At 40.8% G+C, this 25,749-nt stretch overlaps 1 long non-coding RNA gene across 2 annotated transcripts; it reads left to right on the top strand.

Moving 5' to 3' along the window:
• Nucleotides 1-5,452: 5,452 nt before the first annotated feature.
• On the top strand, nt 5,453-22,928 carry LOC142826967 (uncharacterized). Of its 2 annotated transcripts, XR_012901275.2 has the most exons (5): nt 5,464-7,149; nt 9,568-9,661; nt 14,893-15,016; nt 21,090-21,247; nt 21,788-22,928. It is a non-coding gene; the product is annotated as an uncharacterized LOC142826967 (long non-coding RNA). The 2 variants fall into 2 exon arrangements; XR_012901272.2 differs by having other exon boundaries at nt 5,453-7,149; nt 14,893-21,247.
• Nucleotides 22,929-25,749: the final 2,821 nt, after the last annotated feature.

The following is a 25,749-nucleotide window of genomic DNA, read 5'->3' as shown; positions in this document are numbered from 1 at the left end:
TAGTCTGGTGGTATAAACTCTAAATGTTATGCAAAGAATCTTTTTAAATTAGATTTATGTAACTAAACTGTGTATAATATAACCAATTATCAAGATGAATGATGTTATATATTTCTGCATCTTAGATTTGCTGATCTTTTCTACTGACCTTATCTTTAATTACTTTGTCCTTTGGTAATAAAGTTAGCAGTAACTTTTTTATTGCAGTATATTTGTACAAGATTAGAAAGATCCCCGGAAAAAGTACACCACTGTCAAGAGTAAATTAATATTCTCTTCCTCCCACAGTAACTGGAAACATGATGACTCTGAATGAGTCAGATGTTATTCTAAAACATTTTGACATTCAGTAATAGCCTGTAAATGGAATTAACTATATACTTCTAGTGCATCACTGATTTTCCTTGTGAAAACAGAATGGGACTCAGGTAAATCTGAATGGCAAAAAGTATGTATACATTTTTATTTGTGTTATGTGTAGAATGAGTCAGTTCCTATTAGTCACATATGGAGGATATATTTAAAAGGCCAAAATCTAAATATGTATGTTAATATTCATAGAAGAAGCTATCCTAGCTTTGTAGTTAAAGAGAAAATCTGTATTTGCTTTCTGTAATGCTCTTTCAAAATACTGAGACAATGACCATAAGTCCTTCATTATATGCAATACATCATTGCATTCAGTATTATGAAATAGAACCTCTCTAATAAGGCAGAAAACATTCTTTCTTATTGTGAAAGTAGAAAGAATTATACTGTAAGAGAAAGATGAATTGTGCTATAATAATTGAATAAGTTGAAGGAATTCTGTTTGTCTTTTAAGAGGAAGAAGAAAAGTATGTTAATGTTGATTGTAGGTATGCAGATCGAGGTGCTAGCCAGATGGGCCTAAGTTTAACAGGAAAAGGAACATTAGGTGTTAGGCAGAAAGCAATTCCAGATAATCAGGGAGATATAGACATCAGATTGCTGTGTGCTTGATATTGAAATGAAGATACTTAACCACACTGATAATGTGAAGTTTTGCCCCTCTTTTGATCCTGTTAACTTGGCCTTTTGACTGTATAAATCAAGGGGTTTGAACCTTGTATGGTGCTCACATTTTCTGGATGCATTTTAGCAGAGCTTTGCTGAAATAAACAGAGCGGTCTGACAAATCTGTGAGTCCTGTCTGACTTTGACATTATGGAACATCATTCTTTTCTCGGTGTCAGTGAAATTTACTTTCTTTAGTTACATATCCTCAACCTATTTTCTATTTAGCTTCAATAGTTACATAACATAGGTTATAGTACAGTGAGACTTTGCTTTTTGTGAAGATAATCATTATTCTATCTTGGGGTATGTCTAGACTACAGAGTTTTGTCAGAAAAAGAGCTGTTTTTCTGACAAAACCCGAGTTACCTCCACACGGCAAGTGTGTTCTTTCAACAGTAAATCGAAAGAACAGAGGGGTTTTTGCGCAATTGGTATTCCTCATGAAAGAGCTCTTTCGCAAAAAGGTGTGTGTGGACAGGGAAGAGGGAGTTTTTTTGGAAGAAGAGGGAAGAGGAAAAAGCACAGATGCCCTGGTGGCCATTCTGTCCATAGAAATCACTGCTTACATGCAAGATAGCATCCAGGCAGTCTGGATGCTATCTTTTGGAAAAGGCAATCGCTTTTTCAATGCACTTTTGCAGTGTGGATGCTGTCTTGCACAAGAAATTTTTTCAGAAGATCTCTTGTGAAGAAAGCTTCTTGCGCAAGAAGCCTGTAGTCTAGACGTAGCCTAAGTGTAAGGAACAAATTATTAGAGGATGAACAGAATTGAAGAACAAATGTTCAAGATCACTAATCAGAAACCTGTAGAGCACCAAATGCAATAGCATCTACAAACAGCAGAACTGAATTTGTTCTCTAAACAATCATCTTGCAAAGAATATGTGTCATTCAAAAGAGCAGTGGAGGCCTGCATTGGAGTTTTGCAATTATGATAGCATTTGCTTCACTGCAAACATCAGGTTAATAGCAATGCAGGGTTAGGGTATATTTTATTCTCTTTGAAGTAAATTTTGAATCCATCCTCTAGAACAGGGGTGGGCAATAATTTTTAATGGGGGACCATTTCAAGATTTTGGCAAGTGGTCAAGGGCCATACTTCTATGGAGGAGGTGTGGAGTCTGGGATGCAGTTTGGGTGCAGAAGGGAGCTTGGAGTAGGGGATTGGGATGCAGGAAGGGTGTGGGTTCTGAGAGGGAGTTTGGGTCAAGGAGAGGGCTATGATCTGGGGCAGAGGCTTGGGGTGCATGGTCCAGGAGAGCATAAGGGTGCAAGAGCAGATTCTGGCCTGGGGGAGGGGTGTAGGAGAGGGAGCAGGGTCTGGAAGGGAGTTGTGGCCTGGGACAAGGTAGAAACAGGGATACAGAGGATTTGGGTGGAGTCCTGGGGCAGGTAATCAAAGTGGGAGAGAGGAGATGGGGTGCCAGAGGCAGGCTTTGGCTGGGAGGTGCTTACCTAGGTGACTCCCAGCCAACAGCCCTGCAGAACCCTGGGGCAGAGTGTCTGCTGCTATCGAAGTCTGCAGGCTGCTCCATATGGCTCCGCTCAGCTCCTATTGGCTGGAAACTGGGCTATGGGAGCTGAGAGATTTTGCTGAGGGGTGGAAGCAGTGTATGAAGACTTCCTCCTCCCTCCCCAGCTATCCAGAGAGGAGAGTAGTTGTCTGTTTACAGCATGAACTGTTCTCCGCCTAAGGATTCTGGCGAGGAGGCCGCAGGCTAGATCTGGTGGCTTGGCGGGCTGGACCCGGCCCGCTGGCAGCCTCCTGCCCACTCCTATTATAGAATCACAGAATCATAAGACTGGAGAGAACCTCAAGGGGTCATCAAATGCACTCATGTGTATCAGCAGGACTCAACTGTGTATGGTATACCTATTGAAATGTATACATTCCTTACTTAGCATGAAACCAGTTGGAAAACACTTGATGAGGATGCTGTCAAATTTGCAACAAAATTGGCACAAGCTGCACTCACAACAAATGTGAAGTTGGTCCACTAAACAAAGCTAAAGAAGCAGCTTGAAAGGTCATAAATGCTATTTCTTGGAAAATGTTATTGCTTTAGAAATATGTATTTAAATCCCATACTGGCTGCCTTAAGATGTGGCAACAGTTCACTGTTATTGCAAGCCAAAGGAAATGTTCTTGTGGTATATAATTTTCTCCCTGAGAATGGAGGACACAAAGGTAGGAGAGTTAGCTCACTATTGCTAAGCTACACTCAGATTATGTCTAGACTACATCCCTCTGTCAGCAGAGGGATGTAAATTAGACATACCGACATTGCAATGAAGCAGGGATTTAAATATCCCATACTTCATTTGAATAAAAATGTCCACCGCTTTTTGCCAACGCAGCACTTTGCTGGCAAAAAGCGTCAGTCTAGAAGGGGATCGGTCGACAAAGAAAGCCTTTGTCAACCAATCCCTTATGCCTCGTAAAATGAGGTTTACAGGATTGGTCGAAAAAGGCTTTCTTTGTTGACTGATCCCCCTCTAGACTGCCACTTTTTGCCGGCAAAGAGCCACATTGGCAAAAAGCGGCAGCCATTTTTATTCAAATGAAGCACGGGATATTTAAATCCCCGCTTCATTTGCAATGTCGGTATGTCTAATTTACATCCCTCTGCCGACAGAGGGATGTAGTCCAGACACACAGTCAGAGTCTGCAGCTCCTATAGCCTCAATTGTGGTATTTAGGAGCTTTTCTAGCTCTAAACACCGGGGGGTGAGAGGGAAAGGAAAGATGAAAGAGAAAACAAAAGAGTAATTGTTTCAAATATTTCTCCAGATTATATAAATTCAGTACTGGCCAGTATATCTAGTGCTGCAAGCAAAGCATATTTAAAACAATCAAATTACTGGAAAATTTAGCAGATTTTTTTAAATGGATGCATATATATACAGCAGCAGAACAGATAGTGTCACATATGCTGCTGGAGTAGTCGAACACTTCCAGTATGAGCCTTTGTGTAAATTGCTTATAATTTTCCACAGTGTTTGCACTGCACTTTTCTATGTTTCTTTTTTGCTTTTGCCTGTGTTCTTGTCTTTATTGACTGTAACCACTAACAATAACATCCTTTTAGAACTCTGCATAAAACTTAACCATTCCACTTCCCATATTAATCTATGAGGGTATGTCTACACTGCAAAGTTAATTCGAAATAACAGCCATTATTTCGAATTAACTTTAATAGCGTCTATACATGCAAACCACTATTTTGAAATTAATTAAAAATGGTGGAGCGCTTAATTCAAATTTGGTAAACCTCATTCTACGAGGAGTAACGCCAAATTTGAAATAGCTATTTTGAATAAAGTGCTGTGTAGACACTTCGAAATAGGGGGCCTCCAGCCCTTCCCAGGGAGCCCTGGTGGCCACTCTGGACACAACCAAGAAAACTTACTCTCCTCTCCCCCAGCCCCAGAACCATTAAAGGGTTAGACTCTGGCCACAGTGCCTGTGCCAGCTCCAAGCCTGCCAGCCCAGAGCCAGCAGTGGACACCGGGGCCTCTGACCCAGTGGCCCCAAAACATGACCCAGCAAGCCACTAGCAGCCAGCCCTCCACCGCTCCCCAGGAGCAGTCTGCCAGCTCCCAGGAGCCTGCCAGGACCCAGAGAAGGCGGGCGCCTTCCTGGTCCAGGGTGGAGATCATGGACCTTATTCAAGTTTGGGGGGGATGACCCCAACGTCCATGATATCCGCACTAGATGGAGGAATGCGGCCGTCTAAGGCAGAATAGCTGCCAGCCTGGCCACCAAAGGCCACATGCTAACCCAGGAGCAGGTTTGCATGAAAATCAAGTTGGTCCAGTGAGACCCCCAATCCTGAGCCCTGAGCTTCCCTTCCCCTTTCTTCCCCTTGCTTTCCCCTTCCAGCTCCCTCCTTCCAGGTTTCCCCATCCCCTTTCCCACCCTCTTTCTTCCCCTCTCCCACCTCCTCTTCCCAGTCTCCCCAGAGGTTCATCCCCCCTCCCCAGTTTTGTTCAGTAAACCCAGATTCTATTTTTGAACACATGTGTCTTTTGTTTGACATCAGGAAGGGGGGCTAGAGAGGGGTAAGTGGAAGGATGTGAAGGATATGTCTACACTGCCACCCTAGTTCGAACTAGGGTTGTAATGTAGGCAACCGGAGTTGCAAATGAAGCCCGGGATTTGAATTTCCCGGGCTTCATTTGCATAAAGCCAGGCGCCGCCATTTTTAAATGTCCGCTAGTGTAGACTCCGTGCCGCGCGCCTACATGCAGCATGGACTAGGTAGTTCGGACTAGGAAGCCTAGTCCGAACTATCTAGTCGGTGCTGCGGCACAGAGTCTGCACTAGCGGACATTTAAAAATGGCGGCGCCCGGCTTTATGAAAATGAAGCCCGGGAAATTCAAATCCCGGGCTTCATTTGCAACTCCAGTTGCCTACATTACCACCCTAGTTCAAAGTAGGGTGGTAGTGTAGACATACCCTGAGGGAGGAATGGGGCATGAGCCCCCCGTGGGGAGGACCAGGGAGGCTCTGTGAGCTCCTCGGGGTGGACACTCTCCCACAGGGCTTCCTGGATCCTGACAGGCACTCAGTGGACCCCCTGGATGGCAGCCTGCAGCAAGTACAGCCAGGCTGAAGGCAACGACCCCATGAGATGGACCGGCATGCCCAGGGGGAGCTCTTGCTCCATGTGGCTGAGTGCTGTGGTGTCCCGAGTGCAGGCATTCAGGGCTCTCCAAGACAGGACTGCTTTGCTGTCCCTCATCAAGATAGACAAGCAAGTAGGGAACCGTAGGAACTGTCTGTCCGGGATGGGGGTAGGGTCCCTTTAAGCACGGAGCTCAGTTAGCCTCAGGCAGCAGCCTCACACACTAAATTCTAACCTGATGCCCTGCCGGCACTGGTTCTGGCCAGCCTTAACTTCGGTTTAGGATCCACTCAGTGTGGACACGCTATTTTGAAATAGCAAAATGCTATTTTGAAATAGTTTTTGTGTATAGATGCATTATTTCGAATTAACTTAATTCGAATTAGCTATTTCAAATTAAGTTAACTCGAATCAATGCTGTAGTGTAGACGTACCCTAAAACACTAGAGATGCTATGCTATTAGTTGTAATACAGTCCTTGTATCTTCAGTGTCTGTTCCTGCATGGAGTCTGATCAAAAGGTCCTTTGAAGTCAAAGTAAATGAGTAACACCAAAATTAAATACAGACTATTTTAAATAGTACAGCAGTTAAACATGATGACATTTTTTGTTACTTCTTCAGTACCTCATCTGAAGATCCTTATCAGAGGATCTCAAAGCACTTAAGTTAGACTTATAATAATGCTGTTGGTGTAATGACATGCCTGCTCAGTTCATTTGCAGGGAGTGAACCCAGGACTTCTAGATCTGAAAGCATAAGCTAAAGGATCATGTTTTTTAAATAGATAGCAGACTCATAAACATGTCTGGTCCCTAAGGGGGACAAAAGCTGTTAGTGTGCATTAAACAATATGGCTGCGTCTAGACTGGCAAGTTTTTCTGCAAAAGCACATGCTTTTGCGGAAAAACTTGCCAGCTGTCTACACTGGCTGCTTTGAATTTGCGCAAGAACACTGACGATCTAATGTAAGATTGTCAGTGTTCTTCCGCAAATACAATGACTCTCTCATTTGGGAAAAAGCCCTCTTGTGCAAATGATTTTGCGCAAGAGGGCCAGTGTCAACAGCTGAGAGCCATTTTGCACAAAAAAGCCCCGATGGCGAAAATGGCAATTGGGGCTTTCTTGCGCAAAACTCCAAACAGTATTTGGAGTGTCCAGATTGTCTAGATTGGCACGAGTGTCTAGATTGGCACGGACACTTTTCCGCAAAAAGTGCTTTTGCGCAAAAGCATCCATGCCAATCTAGACACTCTTTTCCACAAATGCTTTTAACTGAAAAACTTTTCTGTTAAAAGCATTTGCGGAAAATCATGCCAATCTAGACGCAGCCTATCAGTAGCACCATATTCAAGAGCAAGAGTTTTTCAACTATATTTTCATTTGCAGACCCCTAAAAAATTCAAATGAAGATGCAGACTATTGAAAACCACTCTTTTGGAGGAATAGAGTGAAGTATTGAAGGTTAAGTAACCAGTATATGGTGAGTCAGTTACCGAAAAATTATTTATATTTGGAGTGTTTTGGATAAGAAGTACATGCGCTGGTGAACAAAAGCTGAGAACCAAATTAAAAACAAAACTAAAAATGAAAATTATTTTGCCTTGAATATGCAGTAAGTAAACACAGTATCTAGAATTATCAAATGATCGAGTGGGTAAGATGAGGGGAGGTCTCTGTTTTCCTTTTTTATGTCAACCAAATGTTCTACCTGAAGATCCCATAAAAACTCCTTTCCTCATTTTCAGCATCATATATTTGTCTATTCATTTCAATTCTGAAGTGCACAAAGAAAAATAAAAGTCCAGAAGAGAGCTATCAAGTAGAACCATTAAAAAGATTTCAGAGGATTTGTAGCAAACAACAATAATAAGTGAAAACATTAACTATGGTTCAAAGCATAGGCAATGTAATTTAAAGGCTGATAGAGTGGACTACAGTGACTGTAATGATTCAAAATCCATTTGTTTTTGAAAAAAGTTGATAAGCTCATAGAAAATTATGAAAACCATCTAATACGTACCCTTCCCCTGCAGCTTCCCCAGTGTAAGTGGCAAGACTTATTTTTATGCAGGATGCTGGGAACACTAGTCGGGAGAAGCTATTTATACCAAATAGGAGAATCCCTGTGAAGAAAGTAAATACTGTTTGGAGTTGCACTGCTAGAATGGTTGACCTAAGCTTATAAAGCCCATCTTCTGCCATGTTCCATCTGCAAGCCCAGAGGCATGCTTTTTATGAATTCTTTATTTGTAAAGAAATATCCCTGAAAACTAAACCACAACTTGCCATCTGCCATATCTCGTGCATCCTAATTCACCCAGTAAGTACAGGAGATGTTTTTATTACTCATTACTACATGAGGATTGAAAAGATCCCCTTAAGTATATTGTACACTTTGGAATGCTGCTGTAAATCAATCTTCATGGCAATGTCTAGACTACAGGCTTCTTTTGGAAGAAGCTTTTCTGGAAAAGATCTTCCGAAAAAACTTCTTCTCAAAGAGAGCGTGCATCGAAAAAGCAGTTTGCTTTTTAGAAAGAGAGCATCCAGACTGAAAGGATGCTCTCTCGCATGTAAGCTGTGATTGCTATGAACGGAATGCCCACCAGGGCACCAGTGCTTTTTCCTCTTTCCACTTCTTCCAAAACTCCCTCTTCCCTGTCCACACACGCCTTTTTGCAAAAGAGCTCTTTCACAAAAAGGCTTCTTCCTCATAGAATGAAGATTACCAATGCCAGAAAAACCCCTCTGTTCTTTCGATTTTCTTGTGGACAATTGCAATTGCAGTGTGGATGTTCCTCAATTTTTGTCAGAAAAACAGCCATTTTTCTGACAAAACTCTGTAGTGTAGACATTCCCCATGTTAGTGACAGAGGGCCAAATTTTCATCTTATGATTTTGCAACGCTATGTTATGACACTGCATTTATTGTTGTTAGTATTTGTTTGTATTATTATAGCATATAGCAACTCTAGTCATGGACCAGAATATTTTAAAAAACACAGATAAGAAAAGACATTCCCTGCCGCAAGGGTTTTATGATCTAAGATAAAAAATACAGAATATAGACAGATGGGGTGGGGCATACAGGAGAACACTGTGATATTTTAAAGAGTACAACTTCATACTGTAATTACTTTGACCTAAATAGTTATCTGCTTTATGCAGGTGCATTAGGGCGCATAGGGATGCTATGCACTCACTTGTAGGAAAGGAATTTACACACTTAGGCTATGTCTACACTGTCAGGTTCTTGCACCATAAATATTCAAATGAGGCTAAGCGTGGAATATCGCTGAGCCTCATTTGCATATCTAATGAGCCGCCATTTTGCAGAAGAGGCTCTCGCGCCAGAAGGAGCTGTCTACACTGTCCCTTCTTGCACAAGAAAAACCCTCTTGTTCAATGCCGTTATTCCTGAAAATAATCGGCGTAGAAGCATTGTGCAAGAGGGTTTTTCTTTTGCAAGAAGGGGCAGTGTAGACAGCTCCTTCTGGCGTAAGAGCCTCTTCCGCAAAATGGCAGCTCATTAGATATGCAAATGAGGCTCAGAGATATTCCACGTTTAGCCTCATTTGCATATTTCTGGCACAAGAATCCCCCAGTGTAGACATAGCCTTGCTGTGTGTCTTTAATGGTCTTATTTCCAAATTCATGGTGGGTTCCCTAATGACCCTGCCTGGTGCAAAATATAAATAGCAGTGAAATATTGCTCAAAAGAGGCATGGCATGAATCATCTTTTGATATGGAGTGTCGGGCAGCTGGAAGTGACAGTGTTTGCACAACACAACATGTAATTTTGGGCTGCTTATGCAGCTGTTGTAGTTAAATCTCAGCCTGCATTTAAGTTAAATTGCTGTGACTGAAAGTCAGCTGACCAAACCCATCTTACTTTAGAGTGGCAGTGCAAAGCTCTTTGCTGACTTCTGTAAGGAACCAGTGTTGTCCCTGCCTGGATAATGAACTAGGCTAATCACTCAAAATCTAAATGGTGAGTAGATACTTCTTGGTGTGCTTGCATGTTATTTGAACAGAAGCTTTGTGCTTGCCAGCCATTTCTATTTGTTCAGGCTAGATCTGTACACTGATCTCTACAACTGCCAGGCCTGGAGAACAAACACTCTTTAAGATTTAGATTTGTGATTGTCCTGCCAGCCAAAGGAAGAAGGAATAAAGATGAGGAAAGATAGAACAGTGGTTAGCTACTTGCTGGAGATATGGATGCAAGTTCCTGCTCAGTAGTGCACTTTCGGTATGACATTGAGCAAGGCACTTAGCTTATTTGTACCTCAATTCACTGTCTGTTAAATGGGCTTAGACTTGAGATGGCTATAGGTGCGAAGCCAAGAAACCAGTATTGATATTGGAAAAAGGGGGCTGATGAATAGTGACCCCTGCCATATGATAGAGCATGGAACTGTATGGATCTGATGCTGTTCTCAAGCAGCTGGTGTGAAGCAAGAAACAGTCTACACATAGCTCATGAGTTCCACAGTGTTGTTCATATTGTTTTGTATGAACACAACTCAGACTATGGCCTACTAGCAAATGCAGATTGAACCTTTCTAGTCTGGTACTCTCTGGTCTGGCAGCATCTGTGGTCCAGCAAGATTTGAGTTAGCCAGATGTCCACTTATCATGGGTGTGGCCAACTTTCCCATGGTCTCATAAAGTTTGTTTATAGCTACCTGTCCTGGCTCTCAGTGGATTAGCTCTAATTTACCCCTAAATGTCTTCTAAGAGCCCAATAACAGCAGAAGTATTGGTACTGCTACTAGATAATATTGACCTCCCGTGGTTCAGCAAATTCTCTGGTTTGGCACCAGTCAGGTCCCAAGAATGCCAGATTAGAGCGTTTCAATTTGCACTTCACTGTGCATATTGCTTTTGGTATTTTATACTCACAATTCAAGTTGTTTTGAATGTAAACAAAAATCACATGGTGTGGATCTGTTCCTTGACTGGATACGAAATGTAAGTTAGAATTGTAATTCTAGAGCAACTATGATTATAAATTCAAAATTCCGTCTCTTTGAAATCTACAGTATTTTTTCAGAACCAGCTATTCTTGACATGAACACAGCTGAAGTGATTTTATTAAATAGATGTTTACAAAAATGCTTGCAGTATTCATTCAGCTCTACTTATGCCACTGGGTGGCAATCTTAGCAGAAAGGCAAAGGAGAGAATGCAGATGGAAGCTGAATTAACTATTCATCTCAAAAGATAATATTTCAAAATACATTGGTCTCTATGTTGGAAAACTTGTCCTCCCTTTTTCTCATGGAGAAAGTGTTTCAATCCACATGGCTGTCAGACAACCTGACATCTTTCATCGGCACTAAATTAATTTTAAAGGCTCAGAAACAGAGAAGTACTGAATCCTGAGTGGATGGTCAATTTGTAATTAAACCTTGCATATGAATAATTAGGAGTACCATGTTACTACAATTATTTCTGAGTACTATTGATTTAAAATTCAAAGCATCTGAAGAAAAACCACCTATCAAACCCCCAAATGCATCCATGCAGGGTAATGCGGCATTAAATATTCACTTTTAAGTGTTCACTTTTTTTTAATTGTATCCTTTGGTATATATGGTTGTGACTATTTTCTTCCACTATTTGATCTGAGGAAGTGGGTCTGGCCCACGAAAGCTCATCATCTAATAAACCATCTTGTTAGTCTTTAAAGTGCTACATAGTCCTGCATTTTGCTTCAGCTACACCAGACTAACACGGCTACATTTCTATTAAATAGCTGTGTTGGATTGTTAGAGAAGTTACATTAGAATCCATAAAATCCAAGTTTTTAGTGGGGACTTAAGGTAGTTGAAGGAGAAAATGCACCATAATAATTAGAAAAATGGTTGTCAGAGAGCATTGGCACAAAGATCCTTATATGGAGAGGAATATCATAATAGCTAGGAAGCTCAGCCTTAATCTGCTTGGTGGATGCACAATAGTGGGACAGTTAGTGGATTTAAAGGCTGAGGTCAAAGGCATTCCTGAAGCCAAGAGAAAAAAGCAGTGTTATATAACAAAGGAAAATTCTCATCTCACAGCAAAAGTCTCTTCCTCTTGCTTCCATTCATGTTTCTGAGGAGGAAATCTGAAACAATAATTCAATATGTAGCAAAATTGAAAGCACCAGGAACAGATGAATCTATTGTTCAATCCAAAATCCAATAAAAAAATTGCAACATTTGAACAAATATGTTACCTTGAGCAACAATGTTACTGAGTAATCTGAAACTGTCAGTAGATAGTTATATTATGATTAAGGTTTATGCTATTGTTTGCTGTCTTTAACTTTGTGCTGTGGTAATGATTTATTGTTTTCATGTGTGGTATTTATCATATTCAGGCCATCACAAATCTGCCTACCAATAATAGGATATCTTGAGACTTCTTCTAGATCAGATAATGTATACCAGTAGGATTTTGCTTAACATTTGTGGATACTAATGTAGAGTATAGAGGAACACACTCTGCCAGTATGCAGCTCAGCTAGACTCCCTCCCAGAACCCCAGGATATGTACTTTATATTAGAACTAATATTGTGCCAAACATCCATAACCATAAGAAGAACTGAACAAGGCCAGCTTTATGCCCTGGGCACATTTTTAACTAGGATTTTAATCTTGAATTGTCTTGTGGGAATTGAGCATGTTTGGATAAAATCTTTGGATGCCAAATATTTTGTTTTGCTTGCATAAATAAAGCGACTTAAAAGAAAATCTGTCCCATCAGATAATATCAAAAAGCCTAAGAACTGCATGCAATTGCAAGGAAGAATAAAGTACTGAAAGCAATGGGAGCATTTCAGATATGGATGAAATTAAGTGAGATAGGAAGCTGCCAATTTAGCAGTGTATTGTATTGTGCATTACGAATCTTTTAACAATCTATGTCTTGCCCACGTGAGCTGCTTTTTCTGTGTCATGCTCCACTCCCCTGGAGGGGGAAGTTTCAGCAAAATATCAGATCTCATGAGGGCACACTGGCATTATTTAAAATTATGACAGCTAGTGGGAAATGACCAATTTTCTAAAAACTGATTGGCAGCTTTAATACCTAACTCTTACATTAAAGTGTTATCAGACATTAGTGTTAATATCTGGTTGAAACTAGTGGGGACAGAGGAATGTTTAATTCTGTTTTAAGTTGCCTGCAAGATACAGAAGTGAACACTCCATCATTTACATATGGTTCATGCTTGGAAGGTTTCCTTCACAATGTTAGAAATGTTCTCTATAAACAAAACTAAACCTACCTTTTGCCGAAACTGCATGTTGTACAGATCATGAATTTATCGGGTGAGCTGAATCTGGCCTAGGGACTGGTCATTTGACACCTCTGAAGATGGATTAATGGCTAGAAAGAACATCAGATCAAGTGATGTCACTGGGATGAGGTACCTAGTACGGTGAGACATCTTATTCCCCTCGCTCCTAGTGGGAGGGAGTCCCTCAAATACTGTCCTCTAGGCAATGCTGGTCCTTATTTTGCCCTGCGGGTTAATATTCCAGTTCCTAAGATCCTTTGAAGTGTTTCCCTGTAGTGTCCAGCCCCCTTACCCACTGAACACTCAAAAAAAATGCCAGGCCTGCTGTCCACCAGTTTTATAAGTAAAAGCAATTTCTTGTCAGTATAGAAGGTGGCAGGGGGACACAAATTAAGAGGGGCTATGTGACCTTTCCACATGATCTTTTATGTAACTACTCCCGCAGCCCAGGAACCCCTTGTTCTTCCCCTCCCATCCTCATCCCATGTTACCTTGGTAGGCATGCAGGCAGTTCTGCTGCTTTCCTCACTCTGCCCCTGCCAGCTGGGAAAGGAGCAGAACTCTTAGCCCCTCCCACTGGTTTTCCATGGAGCTCCATCTCCTCCAGCTCCATAAAGCAGCAGCCCTGCTGTAGGACAGGGGTGGGAGGCAGGCTTTGGGGGACAGGGTTTTCCTCCTTTCCACATGGGGAGTGGCAGTAGGGAAATGAACAAAATGCTCGCAGCTCCTCTGGTTGCTGTACATCTCCCAGTTCCTGCCTCAGCCCTGTTCTATCTCTGGGGGTATGTCTACACTACCCTCCTAATTCGAAGTAGGAGGGTAATGTAGGCATACCGCACTTGCAAATGAAGCCCGGGATTTGAATTTCCTGGGCTTCATTTGCATAAGCCGGGCACCGCCTTTTTGAAATCCGGGCTAGTTCGAACCCCATGCCGCGTGGAATGAGGAGTACAGCTAGTTAGGATTAGGAAGCCTAATCCAAACTAGCTACTCCATGCCGCGTGTAGCCGCGCAGCACAGGGTTCGAACTAGCCGGGATTTAAAAATGGTGGCGCCCGGTTTATGCAAATTAAGCCCGGGAATTCAAATCCCGGGCTTCATTTGCAAGTGCGGTAAGCCTATATTACCCAGCTAGTTCGAACTAGCGGGGTTGTGTAGACATACCCTGGGAGAGGCATAAGGATCTTATGCTAAAAGGGGTTTTTGCACGAAAAGGAAACGTCCACACTGATTGTTTTTGTGCAAAAACCCCTTGTGCAAAAACTGCTTGAATATATTATGCAAATGAAGCGTGACAAAATGCTAATCAGCACTTCATTTGCAACTCTCTGCCGGCAAAAGCCAACGGTGTAGACAAAGCCTTACAGTATAAGGGAAGTCTTCCAAGAGTGAGCTTTTCCAAGAGTGAGCTTAGCCCAAAGAGAAGGAGCTAACAAGGACATTTCCCTACTGACAGATAATGTACCTTGCTTGAAATGTTCACAGTACAGATATGCTAACAGTACGTGGCACAGTAGCCCTAATGATTGGAGTGCAATAATAAAAGGATTCATTTTTATGTTCATTTCCTGGGGGGCTCTTTGGATCAGTATGTAGAAGAATGGAGGCAAGAGAAAGCATTCTCCCATGATACTCAGGAGTTCTATAGAAGCTGAGCTGGGGGATGGGGAACGGGATGCACAGATCTGAAAAGTTATTTTAGTGAGACAGCAGCACTACGGATGTTTCCTTCTTCTCTTACTGTTAATCTTTTAACATTGACTGATACAAAGGTAGGTTTAACCAAGCAGCATTTTTCCTGACTAATGGGATTTGCTGACACAAAAACATCAGAAAATTGGTCTGCAGTTTAATAATAAGACAGCTGAGTGTGCTTGAAAATATACACTCTGCTTCCTAAATCTTTATGATTAAAAGGTTCTATTTATTTTAGAGCCCAGGATGGCAGGGATTATGCGGCAGCCAGCAGCCAATCTCGGGGGCAGGCTGGAGTGGTGTGGGCTGTACTGCCTACTAGCGGTTGCTCTGCAGTGCTTGCTGCCCCCCTCTGGTCATTTGTGAGTATTACTGTCTCTCCTCTCATACTCCTTCTATTCTGTTTGATGCAAGACAATCATATTTCATGCACATCCCATTGTCCTGGCACAACTAAACCCTGACCTTGCTTTTAAGTTATGATAAGACTCATAGACAGACACACACACAAACTCTCTAAATTATACAGTAGATAATGCTGCCCACTTCTTGTATACAGTGTCACTTGAAAGTGAGAACAGGTGTTCACATGGTACTGTTATAGAAGGTGTCTCAAGGTATTTACATTCCAGATGTGCTAAAAATTCATCTGCCCATTCATGCTTCAACCACCATTCCATAGGACATGTGTCTCTGCTGAGGATACGTTCTGCTCAATAACGATCCAAAACAATGCAGACCAATTCATTTTCATTTTTATCATCTGAGTTGGATGCCACTAGGACAAGTTTGATTTTCTTTTTGGTAGGTTGGATTCTGTAGTTTCTACATTGGGGTGCTGCTTTTTTAAGATACCTAGAAGCATGCTCCACACCTCGTTCCTCTCAGATTTTGAAATGCACTCAAAAGTCTTATACTTTGAGTCAAGTGCTGTAGATATCTTTAGAAATTTCACACTGGTATCTTCTTTGTATTTTGTCAAATCTGCAGAGAAAGTATTTTTTAAATGAATATGTGCTAGGTCATCATCTGAGACTGCTATAACAGGAAATAGTGGAATAATTTCATTGGCCACTGACTGAAGACAGGATACTGGGTTACATGGACTCTTGGTCTGCTCCAGTATGGATGTTCTTATGTTCTAATTGACCTTATCTATATAAATAGAGGAAAATTGTTCCTTAGAATAGGTTTTGTTTTCCGCAACTATATCCACAGCATTGTTTCCCCTGGTATCCATACAGCAGTGGTCTCCAATCTTTCTAAGCACAAGATCACTTTTTAAATTTAAGTGCAATCCAAGATCTACCTCAAACCCAAATGCCTTTGCCCTGCCTCCTTTGTGCCCTTCTCCGAGGCCTTGCCCCTGCTCACTCCATCCTCTCTCCCTCTCTCATCTTCCCTCACTTTCACCAGGCAGGGGCAGCGGGTTATGGTGCAGGCTCTGGTCTTGGATTAAGGGATTTGGAGTGAGAGAGGGGCTCTGAGATGAGCTTGGGGCAGGTATTTGGGGTACTGAAGGGCGTTCTAGGTGCAGGCTCTGAGAGGGTGTTTGGATGCAGGGGTGCTTGAGGCTAGAGCAGGAGTTTGGGATGCAGGAGGGGGTTCATGACTGGGGTAGGGTTTCAGGATGAGGGCTCTGACTGGGCACTGTTTACCATAGGTGGCTCCTGGGTTGTGGTGTAGTGGGACTAAGACAGGTTCTCCCCTGCCCTGGCCCTGAATGTCTCTCAAAAGCAGCCAACAAACACCATCCCAAGCCCTGTTGTGCTCCCTCTCTGCTCTGTGGGAATAGGATACAGGATGGTTGATGGGGCACCTTGACATAAGTGTCCCTCTTCTCTCTCCAATGACCTGCATGGCATGCAGGAGGCTCCCAGGGGTGGGGAGAGACAGCTCCAAGGCAAAGGACAGGAGGTGCACTGCAGTGGGAGAAAGGTCAGGTAATGTGCCAGCACTTCATAGCCTCTTGCCCAAACCAGTCAGGGTCACCTATCAGAGGCTCCAAGATCTACCAGTAGACCCCGATCTACTGGTTGGTGACCACTGCCATAGAGGTACCAAACTATGGACTTAATACATAGAACAGCTTGAAACAAATGGGATACTAAATCACTGTCTATAAATATCCTAAGTAACCAATTTGTTTCAAGTCAGGTTTATTTAAAGGCAAAATAACAGAGATTTTTTTTTAAATATAAATTCAAACTACTAATGTGATGCTCACATTCAGTTAGCTACTCTTTGCTACCATTCATTAGACTCAGCCTTTTTGAAATGTTACTCAACCAGTTATTTTTAGTAGTAGCAATGTATTACTGACTCACTGCACAATTTTCCACATTACAATGGATATTTTTATCAAAGAGGATAATTGTTTGAAGAATAAAGAACCATGAAATGTTTTAGCAGACCTTTCATTCAAAAATTTGGCTGATGAAACAGGTGAGCAAAGTAGCATCTCCTTGGAATAAGTGCTCTTAGATGACCTCTTTTGTACATTAGCAAGTTTGTAGCCTAAACTACATAACAATTCATATTCTTACTGCTTTGGTTATTTAAAATCCTGCAACTGGGGACACTTCTAAAAAGCAGTGTTCTCACTAACAGTATGACAAAGTTCAATAGCCACAGGCCTTAGCTGATCCTAGAATGCATTTTCTTGAGTGCCACACTTACCAGCCAATATATGATTGTTTGCTCTTTTCTGCATTTGGTCCTATTCTAAATTGGATAAATTTGTTAATATTTAGAAAGCAGTTTGCCAATTTAAGACATTAGGATAAGTGTTATAAATTATTGTTATTGTTTCAATTGCCAATTTTGTTCTCAGATGTGAGAATCAAATTGGCCTCCTGAAAACTTTAAGCCAATGTGAGATTTTTCAAACAGTTAAGATACTTCTGAGCAGATCTTTAGCTGATTAAAATTGTCCTTGTTCCACTGGTGTGATGGTCATTTACCTCCGCTGAGGCTCTGCCCCTGTACCCTTACCTCAATTGACAAAGCCACTTTTCTGGTGGTGTATATCCATGACTTCAGTGGAGCTGTGCTAGTAGAGAATTGATCTATTCAATTCATTGGCAAAACACATAACAATGGTGACACAAGATCTTTCTTTTATCTTGCAGTTTTACAATTGATATACTGTTAACGCCTGTTTCCTTTTTAGAAATAATTGCTTCCCATATCATGGCTACAAGAGGCACTAAATTAATCCCTGTCACCAATGTATCTGACATTTAAAAATCTAGACACTAGATTCTTTTCAATACCAGTTTTACACAGGCCCAGATGCATTAACTTCAGCAAAGTTGCTCCTGTTTTCTCTGGCATGTGAGAGATTAAAATCTGATGCTACCGATGACTGGCTATTTTATCTACTGATGTGTGCACCTAATAGAGTTCGGGGACACATAAGCTTCACCAAACATTACCCAGAACATATGACCAAGAAAAATGCTAGTTTCTACAACAATAAAATGCACCTTTAACCAATATTGAAACAATAAATGTTTTAAGTGTTTGCCTTTTAAATGACTTATTTATTCCCTGCTCCAGTTAAACACAGCTCATTATTGCTATGTTGATGATTTAAAAATATTGATTTTATCATCTAACACTGAATAAAAAAGTAAATATAAGTTCACTAAATTGCAGTTTGCAAGGAAATGGCAGGTCAATTTCTTAACAATTTTGTTATGATTGTTTTCTTAAATACTTGCATGGTCTTATGACAAGGTCTTTTTGTCTATGAGTTAGATTTGCAGCTGCCGGGTACAACATGCATGATGATTTGTGTACACATGTTTTGTTCCTCAAATTAAAAGTATTGCATATGTTCAAAGATATCAATAGTTTTATTTAACGTAATCACAAACATAAACAAATATTTCTTCACACAGAATTGGGTTTGTCTAAATTGAGTATTGTATACTAGCTTCTCCAGTGGTGGTGTACAGTGATATAGTATCTTTAAAAATACCTTTAATGTTGCATTTGATGACTTGGCTCAGTTTTCCACATCTTACTACGTATTTTAGAAATGTACATCTGTCTTTCTGTCCATCTGTAAGTCCATTTGTTCAAGAACTCCTCCTAAATGGTAAGAGCTGGGCCCACCAAATTTGATATGCAGCTTCCTCTTCTCGTAACTTAAAGTAGAGTAAGGATTTGGTTGTGCCAAGGTGATGGGATGTGCCTGCAATTCGATTGTTTCTCATATAATAGAAAGGGAGGTGTCTGGTAGGAGGGAGTTATGCCATAGAATGACCACAGAGGGGTAGCAAGGGGCCAGAGATGGGGACCTGGACAGCTATAACCCCAATAGGCCAGCAGGAGGAAGGGTTGGAGAAAGGGACAACTACCTACTATATATTTCAGAGATCTTGTCTGTTTGTGTGTCTGTCTGTGTGCCTGTCTGTCCTCCAGCCAAGACACATATACCCCTCTCCCGATTGTGGCCGCTGCAGTTGCAGCAGTCATGGCTCTTCTCTCCTGGTCCCAAACTGCTGCACTGAGACATTTCTGGGATTATCCTCTCTTTCTGGGTCAGCCTGCACACCCTAACCTCATTCCCACCCCAGATAAATGATTTAAATGAAGAAAAAGAAAACTTATTTGAGTTAAGGTCCTGAGCAACACTAGGTAAATCTTGTCATTTACTATAAAGAATATTGTGCAGTTGTACAGGCAAAACTCTAAATCTGGTCCAGAATGTTTGGTGAACAGGGCCAATTTTATTGATTAATTCAATATTTTCATTCATCATCAAGGCGCATCCCAAAAAGACCATAGTAACCTTGTCATTTTAACTGATCTCTAGTTAAATTCTTTTACAGTGATCTGGTCGGATGTTCAATTTCTGTCCATCATTGGCAATCTTATTGTGCCACCAGTGTTGCTGATTACACAATCACTAAATTCTTTGCTGATATACACTTCAAACTTAATTCAGTGTTTTTGATTAAGGTCTCTAAATGACTTTTTTTTTTACATTTAACTGAACATATTTTCTGCAAAACCTTTTCTTTAGAAGGCGCAAGATTAGGGGTTTGACTTCTGAGACACAAATCAAAAGATAAGAAAATGACTCATAAAGGACTGTCTTACTCTTCATAAGCTTCATAGGATGCTTTCATACACCAGCAGTTAGTTTTCATATAAGGGAGCTTGACATTTAGCTTAAGAAAGACTTTTCAACTCTTCATGAATTTCAAAGGAAGATTACTTCTAAGATTAATCAAAAAACAAGAATACTTCTTTTTGTACTTTTTTAAGGAATTAGAAAGAGACGGCAAATAAGATCAGACTACAGATCTTTTGAACAAGAGGAAATGCTAAACTAGACTTATTTTGTCTCCTCTTTAGTATCATTCTCATTGTTTGAACTTTCTTCCTGGTTGACAAAGCCATACTAAGCTGAATGTGTTCCAGGACTCCAGGCAAAGTGCCATTGAGTAACTGAAACCTAAACAAGTTTCATTTTAATCACTTTCACATTGTTTGAAATCAACCTACTGTCTGGAGAGAAATCTATTATTTAAATCCCAGAGACTGGTAGGCTTCTTGACATTGTATGGAAACCCATGATCATTGGTCATTTGTAGGAGTATTTTGTCATTTTTCTGTGTGTTCAAATTTTATACCTTCCACATTAACCATTTTAAACAAAGTGTTAAGATGAGTGAATGAGTTTTAGTGCATGGAAATCACTTAGCTGTATTGATATAAACAAACATACGGAAACCTTACTATTTAGCAGGGAGTTGAACAAAGGATAGTTAAACTGATATTGCCCTATTACAGCTGGCTTTGCAGTCAAGCAGTGTTTTAATCGGGGCTGGATTCAAGAGCAGCTGATCCAGGTGACTGCCTGAGGTTTGGTGCTTGGGGAGTGCCAGTCTTGGGGTGCTGTTTTTGTTGTTAGCAACAAAAGGGAAAATAAAATGTCTGAAGTGACATGTTTCAGGTATTCTATAGGCGAATTCATTTTTTACTAATTTCCAAGAGTGTTCTGGACCTTCGTAGAATCTCATGAAACCTACCAGACTTTCTGAGAACTACATTTTCATTAAACTTCTTAGAATGCTACTAGCTATGATGTCATGGTTGTGTAAGTGGTGAGGCATCACCAGTCAGTCAACAAGATATAAAAATGAAGTGAAGTGAGAGCTCACTTATGATATCGTGAACTTGATTTTGATACATAATTGTGAAAGTGTACCTATGTTTTAAGTCTTGAAGGGTGTAAGTAGGAAGTGAACAAACATATTTAATGAGATGCCCGAGATCTCTATCAAACCCCTACCTATGCAACAATATAAAATAAGTACTATTACATTTTTTGCAGTGCTTACCACATGTTTGACAACTTTCTATGATGGCAGAACATAGACTTTTTCTCTCCTTAATATTGTCTGTTTTCTCCTGTAGAAAATAAAAGATGCCCTCAAAGAAGCTGTCAGGAGCTCATATAAGAAGCAAAAGGCACAGTTGCAATCTAGTTTACAGCAAGGGGCAAACTTGGTGGGAAAGTATCTGAAACACAACAACATAAACCAAGCTTCAGTAGTGAATTTACAAAGGAGCAGGTGAACAGAGGCTCCAGAGATTTTTTTTTTTTTTTTTTTTTTGCATTCTTTTGCACCATGGATCATGGGTCCATTTAAGGTTTAAGCTATCATAAATTGTGGATTTGTTGAAATGTGAAGTCTTTAATTCATGATTTGAGGATGTTAGCTGGTCAGCCAGAGGGTCCATTAGTCCATTACAAAGTGGGAGGGGGAGATGAAGTTCTGTGGCCTACAATGTGCAAAAATTCAGATTAAGGTCAGAAGGGATTATCATGATAATCTAAAGTCTATGAGTCTATGGCATAAATGGGCCTAAAGAGTCAAAAATGTTAACATGACCCTGTAACTAGCCAACACAAAACTGTTCTAAACAGAGTTTGAGGTTTGGTATGCAGCAACTTTCACCTACTTAATTTCATGGCAAACACATTTTTAACCTTTTATTAAAAATAGAGAAAAAGGCAGGAAAAACAGTGAAAGCATTTGAAATATAAAATATGAAATAAGGCTTTTATTTTAATCATAATCCTTGTTCTCTTTTCCTTTAACTGGAGATAGATTTTAGAAGGAAACAACCTTGTCTGATGGTAATTACCAACCTTTTGGGAAGGAGTGAAGAAGTTATTTGAGATGAGCTGGAGCAGTTGTTATTGAAATCTGTTTCTGTTTTCAAGAAGACAAACCAAAACAAACACACACAAGGTAGGAGAGAAAAGAACAGCAGTGATAGAAAATGCGACTTTTAGTCTTTGGAGTTGACTCTGACTTACAACCACACTGCTGGAAAAAGAGAGACTCAGCACAGTCTTACCAGCTACACTGAGACCTGTCAAACATGTATCAGAAACAGATTATTTAGGCTATTGCATTTGAGCTGCCTTTGTTTCACAGTCGTACAGCAGTACTGTAAAATACACAGACTTGACAAACTAAGACAGACTCTTATTAGACAGAAGGAAAAAAGAAGAGAGATAGTAAATAGAAGAAATAAAACAGGCAAGGAAAAGGACAGAAAATTTCACATTCCTGAGGGTGGTCAAGAGATAGCTGAAGAGGTGGAAGCGGTGGCATCATCTGGAATCCTCTCTCTGGGCCAGCATGGTCAGGACATCTCTTAAGAGTAAGCCAAATAAGGAACAATGGTGTTACACTGGATTCTGGGGTCCAAGGAGGGAGTGCCGTTGGCAGTCCTGATGGTATAGCTCATTCTTTCCCCTTTTCTTGTCTTTGAGACCACCTAGGTTTTGCATCTTCTCCTTTCCATCAGCCAGATTTTATAAAAAAAAAAAAAAAAAAAAAAAGCATTTTTGAGTTCCCCAAAAAAAGTGTAGGATGAAATAGCTCCCCTTGTCTTATTATTTTATTCTTAAATTAGGCCACATTTCTGACACACTAATTTTGGTCCATTGTTTTTGGTCCAACGCCTTTGTTTACCAAACATTATTTTAATATGGTCTTTGACATATCAGTGGGCCTTTTTCTATAGACTAATTTACTCTTTTTCTTTCCCTTTTGCATTAACATTTAGGCTACGTCTACACTGGCCCCTTTTCCGGAAGGGGCATGTAAATTTCACCAGTCGTCGTAGGGAAATCCGTGGGGGATTTAAATATCCCCCGCGGCATTTAAATAAAAATGTCCGCCGCTTTTTTCCGGCTTTTAAAAAAGCCGGAAAAGAGCGTCTACACTGGCCCTGATCCTCCGGAAAAAGTGCTCTTTTCCGGAGGGTCTTATTCCTACTTCAGTGTAGACGCTCTTTTCCGGCTTTTTTAAAAGCCGGAAAAAAGCGGCGGACATTTTTATTTAAATGCCGCGGGGGATATTTAAATCCCCCGCGGATTTCCCTACGACGACTCGTGAAATTTACATGCCCCTTCCGGAAAAGGGGCCAGTGTAGACGTAGCCTTTCTGTAGAAGGTTATTGTGATATTTTATGAACTTTCATTCACTTTTTGTTGAATTTAAAATTCAGGTTGCAGGACCAGTTATTGCAACAGTCTACACATGAACTAATTCTTGAATAGCCATTTTCAAATTATTTCATGTGTAGACATGACCCTGTAGTAACTTCTCTGTCTGACTCAAGACATCAGGCTGGAGACAGGATAGCAGCTAGTATTTCCGTGGGTGAGTGGTTACATGAAACTCACCATAACCTTTATTTCTGTTTATGCATTTCATGTATCACCATCAGATGGCAGCCTTGCAAGTGACATACTTTACAGAAGAGCCTTTCTCTACAAGGTGTCCTTCTGACCCATGTTCTCAGTACACATCTCTTTTTTCAGTAACTTTTCTAAAAGATTGAAGGTTGTTTCCAGTCACCTAGCCAGCTTGCAGATAATTCTCAAAGAGTTGACGACTGAAGCCATCTAATTAAAAACAAGATTTAATACAAAGGGAGAAACAAAACAAACTGTATGAATATTTAATACCATCTTATTCTGAACAAAAGCTAAGTGAGGAATGTAGCTAGATAGGTACCACTTTGATTTAACTAACAGTGAATTTTAAAAATGCCAAATATCCAGAGAATGCGTCTTTTTGGCCTTTGACCTTTTCAGCAGACTTGTATATCAGAGAGAATAATTTGTTACAGGTATCTTCTGTTAACCTTTCCACTCCTTACTTGACTCTCATGCTTGTGATACTTTTCTGGGTTTTGATGCCTGGCTTATCATAGCAGAAAGCAGCTGTTTCCAGGTATTTCTTTGGCCATATTCCTTGTTTGTGGCCTGAATCCATTTCAGGGCTCTTCTATCTGCTTCGGAAAAGCATTGTGATTGCTGTTTTTATACCCAACCACAGCAGGTTCCCAGATGCCCCAATGTGGCCACAGGTCTTCATAGAATCATAGAATAATAGGACTGGAAGGGACCTCAAGAGGTCATCGAGTCCAGCCCTCCACCCTCAAGGCAGGACCAAGCTCCGTCTACACCATCCCTGACAGATGTCTATCTAACCTGTTCTTAAATATCTCCAGAGAGGGAGATTCCACCACCTCCCTTGGCAATTTATTCCAATATTTGACCAACCTGACAGTTAGGAATTTTTTCCTAATGTCCAATCTAAACCTCCCTTGCTGCACTTTAAGCCCATTACTCCTTGTCCTGTCCTCAGAAACCAAGAGGAACAAATTTTCTCCTTCCTCCTTGTGACACCCTTTTAGATATTTGAAAGCCGCTATCATGTCCCCCCTTAATCTTCTTTTTTCCAAACTAAACAAGCCCAGTTCATGAAGCCTGGCTTCATAGGTCATGTTCTCTAAACCTTTAATCATTCTTGTCGCTCTTCTCTGTACCCTTTCCAATTTCTCCACATCTTTCTTGAAATGTGGTGCCCAGAACTGGCCTAACTAGTGCAGAGTAGAGCGGCAGAATGACTTCATGAGTTTTGCTTACACACACCTGTTGATACAACCTAGAATCATATTTGCTTTTTTTGCAACAGCATCACACTGTTGACTCATATTCAACTTGTGGTCCACTATGACCCCTAGATCCCTTTCCGCCATGCTCCTTCCTAGACAGTTGCTTCCCATCTTGTATGTATGGAACTGATTGTTCCTTCCTAAATGGAGCACTTTGCATTTCTCTTTATTAAACCTCATCCTGTTTACCTCTGACCATTTCTCTAACTTGCTAAGGTCATTTTGAATTATGTCCCTATCCTCCAAAGAAGTTGCAACCCCACCCAGTTTGGTATCATCTGCAAACTTAATAAGCGTACTCTCTATCCCAATATCTACATCATTGATGAAGATATTGAACAGTACGGGTCCCAAAACAGACCCTTGAGGAACTCCACTTGTTATCCCTTTCCAGCAGGATTTAGAACCGTTTACAACAACTCTCTGACTACGGTTATCCAACCAATTATGCACCCACCTTATCGTGGCCCTATCTAAGTTATATTTGCCTAGTTTATCAATAAGAATATCATGTGAGACCGTATCAAATGCCTTACTAAAGTCTAAGTATATGACATCCACCGCTTCTCCCTTATCCACAAGGCTCGTTATCCTATCAAAGAAAGCTATCAGATTAGTTTGGCATGACTTGTTCTTCACAAACCCATGCTGGCTATTCCCTATCACTTTATTACCTTCCAAGTGTTTGCATATGATGTCCTTAATTACCTGCTCCATTATCTTCCCTGGGACAGACGTTAAACTGACCGGTCTGTAGTTTCCTGGGTTGTTCTTATTCCCCTTTTTATAGATGGGCACAATATTTGCCCTTTTCCAGTCTTCTGGAATCTCCCCTGTTGCCATGATTTTTCAAAAATCATAGCTAAAGGCTCAGATACCTCCTCTATCAGCTCCTTGAGTATCCTGGGATGCATTTCATCAGGACCTGGTGACTTGCTGACATCTAACTTTCCTAAGTGATTTTTAACTTGTTCTTTGTGTATCCTATCTTCTAAACTTACCCTCTCTCTCTGCTTGTATTCACTACGTTAGGCACACCTCCAGACTTCTCGGTGAAGACCGAAACAAAGAAGTCATTGAGCATCTCTGC

The sequence above is a fragment of the Pelodiscus sinensis genome, chromosome 2 (genome assembly GCF_052426305.1).
Source record: "Pelodiscus sinensis isolate ZL-2025 chromosome 2, ASM5242630v1, whole genome shotgun sequence".
NCBI classification, from domain to species: domain Eukaryota; kingdom Metazoa; phylum Chordata; order Testudines; family Trionychidae; genus Pelodiscus; species Pelodiscus sinensis.
Note: the sequence above shows the minus strand (reverse complement) of the source record. Positions and strands in the feature narration are given on the sequence as shown.